Source organism: Chaetura pelagica, unplaced genomic scaffold (genome assembly GCF_000747805.2).
Source record: "Chaetura pelagica isolate M959 unplaced genomic scaffold, ChaPel_1.0 scaffold308, whole genome shotgun sequence".
Lineage (NCBI taxonomy): Eukaryota > Metazoa > Chordata > Aves > Apodiformes > Apodidae > Chaetura > Chaetura pelagica.
This window is the reverse complement of record NW_009954442.1, coordinates 1,774,582-1,781,457: the sequence shown is the minus strand read 5'-3', so window position 1 is coordinate 1,781,457 and position 6,876 is coordinate 1,774,582. Positions and strand designations below refer to the sequence as shown.

At 33.0% G+C, this 6,876-nt stretch overlaps 1 protein-coding gene across 1 annotated transcript in view; it reads right to left on the bottom strand.

Moving 5' to 3' along the window:
* Positions 1-6,876, bottom strand: part of DMD (dystrophin) — a 909,379-nt gene that overhangs the window by 482,697 nt on the left and 419,806 nt on the right. The window lies entirely within an intron of this gene.

The following is a 6,876-nucleotide window of genomic DNA, read 5'->3' as shown; positions in this document are numbered from 1 at the left end:
CCCTACACCAACCCCACTTTTCCAGTAATTCGAGCCCAGTACTAAACACTGCTGCAAGTGTATAATTCTTCTTATGGACTAATCTTAGGACTCAGCAAGACTTTGAAAACCATACCCTGAAATTCAGATTATGAGATCAAAACCAGAAAGAGTGACCAAGACTGGCATTTTACACTCAACACTGGCATTACTACAATAATGCAGGTATAACCCCAAAGCTCTAAGACACTCTCTGTACAATGTTTGTTTCTCTTTATGAAGACAGATGTCTAATTTATGCTAAATCTGAATTATTTTATTTTCCTTGGACATAACAATAGCACAACTCATTATTAGGATAACAAACAAATAAACAAAGCCAGGATATAATTTACTACTAGGAAGTATAAAGTAAGAACCAATAGAAAGTCTTTAACTGTCTCTAAAGAATAGTTCAAAACCATTTCTGAAGGCTTGGCTTTTCAGAGTCACCACATCTAAGTAAAGAAGTACTTAATCAGTCTAATTCAGAAAAGCATGTTCTCACCTTTCCCTTCATGTTCCTATACCAAGAGGCAAGCTCACACCACAAAGTTTTGGTATTAGTCGCTTGAGCATTCAACCTGAATTTAGATTATTACAGCAGACAGTCTCAAAAAAACCCCAAACCAAAACAACCCAACAACCATCAAAAAACAAAACTCAAAAAAATATCAACAATAATGACCCAGAATCAGAAGCACCTGGTGCTGCAGCAATTCTTTTGCAATGGCGTGGTTTGCAATTTGCCATACATAAGATCATTCACCCCATACATTAAATTGTTCAATAGAATGGAAGTTCTGTAAGTGTCTGTAAGAACCAAGGGCCAGATTCTGATTGTAATTACAACAATGTAACCCTCTAGTAGACCAAGTAAGAGCAAAACAGATAAAAATGCTACCTTGTTGTCTGTAAAATTAAACTCCTGTAAACCAACTGAAGTTTATCTGTACTTTTGACAAAAATCCTCTGTCTCAACTAATCTTTGTTCATATTCCCCAATTTGTAATTTTAAAAGTGTAACTCACTTTAGGAATGCTATCCTTCACATTAATTAAAAACACACCTTAGAATAATTATAGTAATTGATTATCAGGATAATGATAACATAATGAGCTTGAATTGTTAGGTATTGTTTAAACAGAGCTGCTAAAATGCTTTTTCTTTCCCACCCTCCTCACATTTGCATATAAGCAGATGACTAATTTAATGGCACCATTAACTTTCTCCTGTGATAAAGATTTTTAATAGTAACATACACAGAAAGGAAAACTATTAAATGTACTATATTTCCCACTTCTAAAAATATTTTCTTATATTTAAATAAAGAAACAGTCTGAAATGCATAATTTGAATAGGAACCCTGTGTTCAGCACTATAAAAAATCGGGTCAATCCTTTCAGGATCCTATATTTAGGTTTGGCTTTGCATACTCTGAATTATTCATTTTTATTTTTAATTGAAAAAAAATGCATTAATTGGAACAAGCACTAAAAATGCAGCAAACCCAAATAATAGCTTTTTTTACAAATATCCCCATGTATTCACCTTCATCAATCTAAACCAAACAGAACTCAAGATAGGCAACATATTACATATTTTACTAAACACACTCTAATTCTTCATGAGGAAATAGACAAGTTGTTAATTGAGAACAGCGAAATATCAGTTTGTTGTCCACTAAGGATGTTTAAAACCATGTTATGAAGTGAGACTTCTCATTTTCTGAAGCTGTTACGCTTTGTAATGTAAATGCATCCATGAAAAGAGAGTCTCATGACTGCAGATGAATTGCACTACATGAGTGAAAATAATTACTGCTGTTCTAACAAATGAATATGGTGACTTCAGCACATTTTATGTAATGATAAATATAAGCAGCTGGTGCAGGTGTTCTCAGACAGTAGAACATATTTCTTTACTCTTTCAATTTTAATAATTTCTCTTCAAAATGTCTTGCAGTTATATGCAATGAGAAGATACGAGTAAGACTAGCTTCTGAAGTAGCTAGCTGATAGAGAAAATAACTGGTAAGTATAGTGAAAACAAGGGAATTGTCCACTGAAAGATCATGATACAATATTCATTATTAATCAAGAAATTGAGAGATGTATTGTGAGACTTGGAAGTGGCAAGAATATATTCCTTTGGAATACTGATAATGTGAATGGGAAGAAGTAAACTGTAAGAAATAAACTCCTACACCAAACAGTAATGATAATTATACAGTTTTATTACCAGTGTGGCTCAAGTCTGGCACTGTTTACTGTATTAAATTCAGGAATATTCTGAGGATGAGTATACACATACAAGGAGGAAAAAAGAAGGGAAAAAAAAAAAAGAACACAAATTCTATATCCTTCAAATTATTAATAACGGAACTTAAGAAACACTTTACTTATTTGTGCATATAGTTTTGAAAAACATTTTATTAATACTTCATATTTATACTACATTAGGAAGAGAGACAGGTATCTATAGATCAACACCTGATAAAGAAATATTTCCAATCCTTTTTTATTCCTGGTCTTTTCACACTAGTGGCCTTCCCTGGCATGCACATGAAAAGAATGTATACAAGACCTGTGATTTGCAATAATTATACATTTAAGTCTTAATTACAAATACTGATCCTTCATCACAGTCTAATACAGAAAGTAATATTTCATTCAAGACAACGTTTAAGTTGGTTGTTTTTTAATTGCTGAAAGTGCCAAATAAATTATGCACTTGGATTTACACACACAGAAATAAATCAATTTTCTAAAGCATTCTTTGTGAACGCTTTTCTATTTACTACAAAGGAATACAGTTTTGGTTGATTTTTTTTTTTTTTTTCTTCAGACTAGTGTGCAGTGATGGAAGCACTACTCTACTTTTCTATCCCCACTTAGCAGATTTCTTATATCTATATGGAATGATTTTCTGGTTTCATTTCCTTTGTCCTGCTTACCAAATATATTTTTCTATCATCTTCTATTTTATCTTTTATTGTAAAATGTCATCATAGATCCTGCATGTCTACCTATATTTAGACATCTGCAGACAAAAATGCAATGAAGTATCATTTTCTCTGGAATTTGTAACGCTTTATAATAGGAACATTCCAGAGAGACTACTTGGTTTGTCACAGCCTTGACAACCGCAAATTCTTCTGATGAAAGTCTGCTCAGTTTCTGTCAAGGTCATATGGCTGGTAAATCACTTTATAAGCATTATTTTCCACTGGAAACTAAAAGGGAAATATTAATATGAGAGACACTGAGGAGCAGTAAGATGTATGGCTGGAATGTCAGTCAGGGAAAAGTGGCAGTGTAATACAAACCATTGTGCCTGTGTGTGAAGTTTTTTCCAAAAGAAGAAGGACAAAGTTAAAGACATTGAGAAAACAGAGTTCAGAGATGAAGATAAAGAGCTTAACTTTCTGTTTCTAAATGTAAGAAAAGACATCCAAGACAGAGTAAGGAGGATGTTAAAACTTTGTCAAAGGTGCAAATATTTCAGTTAAGTTACAAAATAGATGCTACTATTACATTAGAACTTGAGGTCTGAAACTTTTTAATTCATACCTGATCTTGTCCAGTTGTGAGTTAGCTCTAACATGAAACGAAATACAGTGCAAAAATACATGTGAACTAAATTTTAGGAAGCCTGGAAGCTAGTCTGAAATAAACTCCTGAGACATTTATTTTTTTAAAATATATCCTTTTATAATATGGGAATGTCTAATTGTTTAAGATATTTATTTGATATATAATTTCATTATTGGAGAACTAGGAGATGCTCTAATGAAATATTAAGTTGATTTGAGTTTCATCTGAAATAAAATTGGCCTATTAATTTAATTTTTAATTGTATGAGAAGACATTACTCCGTTAATATGCATAAGGAAGATCTACCTTTTTGAAATAATTTATTTTTTTATTACCATCTTTGTTCACTTCTTTGAGAAAAATGGCAGGGATGTAGGCATTATCTTAAGCTATTTGCCCTGAGATCTTTCTTTTTCACCACTTTCTATGGAACATTCTCATTCCTACCTTCATTGTTTTTATTAAAAGCATTTTCTTATGTTCATGCAAGTAGCAAAAAAAAAAAAGCAGAGTGAAAATTATTCCATTTTTACTTTGTTTTTTAAGGTACAACAAAATTGGTTTTTGTCCAACGTTTATTGGGAGCAGGAAATAAATAATTTATGGCTTGTTTTTTTTGTTTTTCTGTTTTTATAGTTTCCCTTTTTCTTAAACCACACACTACTACAGCTTAGTAAACTGAAGTTACAATCTAGTTGAAACAGAGTGAGAATAAGGTTTCCTCTCTTTAGAAGAAAAAAACTTTATTTTTTAGGATTTTTAAATGTTTTTTGTTGTGTTTTTTTTTTTAATTATTTTACAGATATAAAGGTTAAATTACCTAGTGGAGAAATACTGTAACTTCCCCTTTTTATCATAAGACTTTAATGGGTGTAATTAGGCCATTCTATTTAATAATTAGATATGGAGTCCACTAATTTAAATAGTCACTTCAGTAATATCTCTGTAGGAATTTATGCAGTGCTGTTATATTAAATCCATTGATACAGAGCATTTAAGGATTCCAATGAAATCAGACTGTACTTAAGAATAGTTTCTGGAGTTGAGCTTGGCTAGTTGAGTAAGCAAGACTATCAGAATTAACAAGGTCTTTCATTTTTATTTTACTTTTTTTTAATTATTAAATGTTGTTTGCACCCTTGCTTTAACTCTCTTTTTACAGAACTAATCCTGTTATGCAATCAGCAGCATTTCCAAATGAAATATTTTGTTCTAAAATCAGAGTGCTTACAATCAACACAGCTATTCCCAGCAGACACTACACATTACAGTAAGATGAATTTACATATTTGGTTTTTTAAAACAGAGCTGATTTTGACATGATATGCTATACTTAGAATTAATACATTCTAGAATCAACTGTCCACAGTTTATTGCCAGCCCCAAATAGTTTTTTACTATCATATATGGTCCCAATCAAGAGTCATGAAGGGAAGCAAATTTTACTGCTTATGGTTGTGGGGCTCTTTTAGTCTTGCAGCTTCCCCTGCACAACAAAATTTGGAGCAAAGCATTTAACCTTTCTAAATCTATTAGATTAATTTTGTTTAAAGCAAAATCCAAACAGGCTCTGAAATAATTTAGCGTGATAGAGATTCTCTCTGATACAAACTGAAGTATAAGGTATGCAGAAATGTATTATCCTTGCCTAGAAAGCAAGTACATTTAAGGGAAGAAGAGAAGGGCTTTCTGATTAGTTTGGAGTGTGAATTCACAGTACAGATTTAAATTAATCAAATTGCAGACTGTTGCTAAAAAGGACAGTCCCGCTCTTTCCTGGCATCCTGGCATAGTTGCTCTGTCTCAAGGTGAACCTAACCTAATGCTGCAATTGCTGATTCAACCAACCGAAACTAGACAAGTAAAAAAAAAAAAAAAAAGGATTATAATTACTTTAAACAGGCAAGTACAAGAACCAGAAGTGAAATGAATGAGATCCTGGGGACATACTGGTGGAGAGAAGGATGGCGGAGAAGGACTGCTCCTTTTGGCAGCGTCCTGTTACAGCGGAGTGAAGGTACTGGCCAGAATTCACCTGTAGTGTTAGCAGAACAAATGTGGATTTTTCTCTCTAGGTTTTATTTCTTTTATAAACATCTACAGATTTTTTCTATTTTGACTCTGTGAATACCTTTATTTGCATTATGCTATGGTCTAAATTGAGTTCATACTTGTCTTCACCTCCTCCCTCATTTACTTCTCTTGCTCTCCAGTAAATACAGCAACAACTCACTCCATATGACTGCCCCTACTGTCATTTTTCTTAGCAGCCTACCAACCATCAAGTAGAGGTTGTTGCTACAACATTCAAAGTTTGAGAATATCTGTAGGCATCAGCACACACCTACATTTTTAAATATTTTTGCCATATAGTCTCTGCCAATATTCCTATATGTGGTTGGACATGGGCTGCTTCTTGCAAAATTGTTGTTTGACAAAACTTTTCTGCTTCATACCACTTTCACAAATTAAGCCCTGAAGCTGCCTTTCTGTTATCATTTAAAGCCTTCCAAAAGCCTTTCACTTCCATATTTCCTTAAAACAATTTCTGTGTTTGACACTTCCCCTAGCCTGCCAGTGAGCAGAAAACATTTCAAAGCTCCTGAACTCTTGGATAACACTTCACATATTGTAGATTCCAGCTTCAGCTAAATGAATAATATCAGAAATTTTCCCATTTCCCAAATTAAAATAAACATTAGCACAATGGGTTATGAATGAGGTACTATTTGTGAACTTCCAAATATTATATTATTTTTTTCTGAATTGAATCTTAGTATTTGGCACACATTATTTAATGTCTCTATTATGTTTCACTGCACATCATATGCATAATGCAAGCATCTATACATATACTTCTATAACACAACCTGCACTAGGCAACAAGTCAAGGGATGTTAAGTGGACTGTTTGCTGGTGATATTTTAATAGAAGTGTTGTATGACTTCAGTCCAGTGATTATTTGACAAAATGCCTGCAACACTGACTTCTGGAATTAAACAAGAATGATCACAAGGCTAAAACAGATTCTGCACTTACTGTTGCATTTTTGTGGCCTGGGTAGTTTAATAATGGTGGCCCATAGAAAGGATTACTTAGCCTCATGTAACAGAGACTATTTTACAGGCCATTTCTATCATTTACTTCAAGCCAAAACATTCTCTATTATTCCTCACCTTTGTTCCCCAAATCTACAGTCCTTCATCTCCATTTCTTTTCCCTTCTCTACAAATCATTCAAATCAGTTTCATGTTTTCAGCAG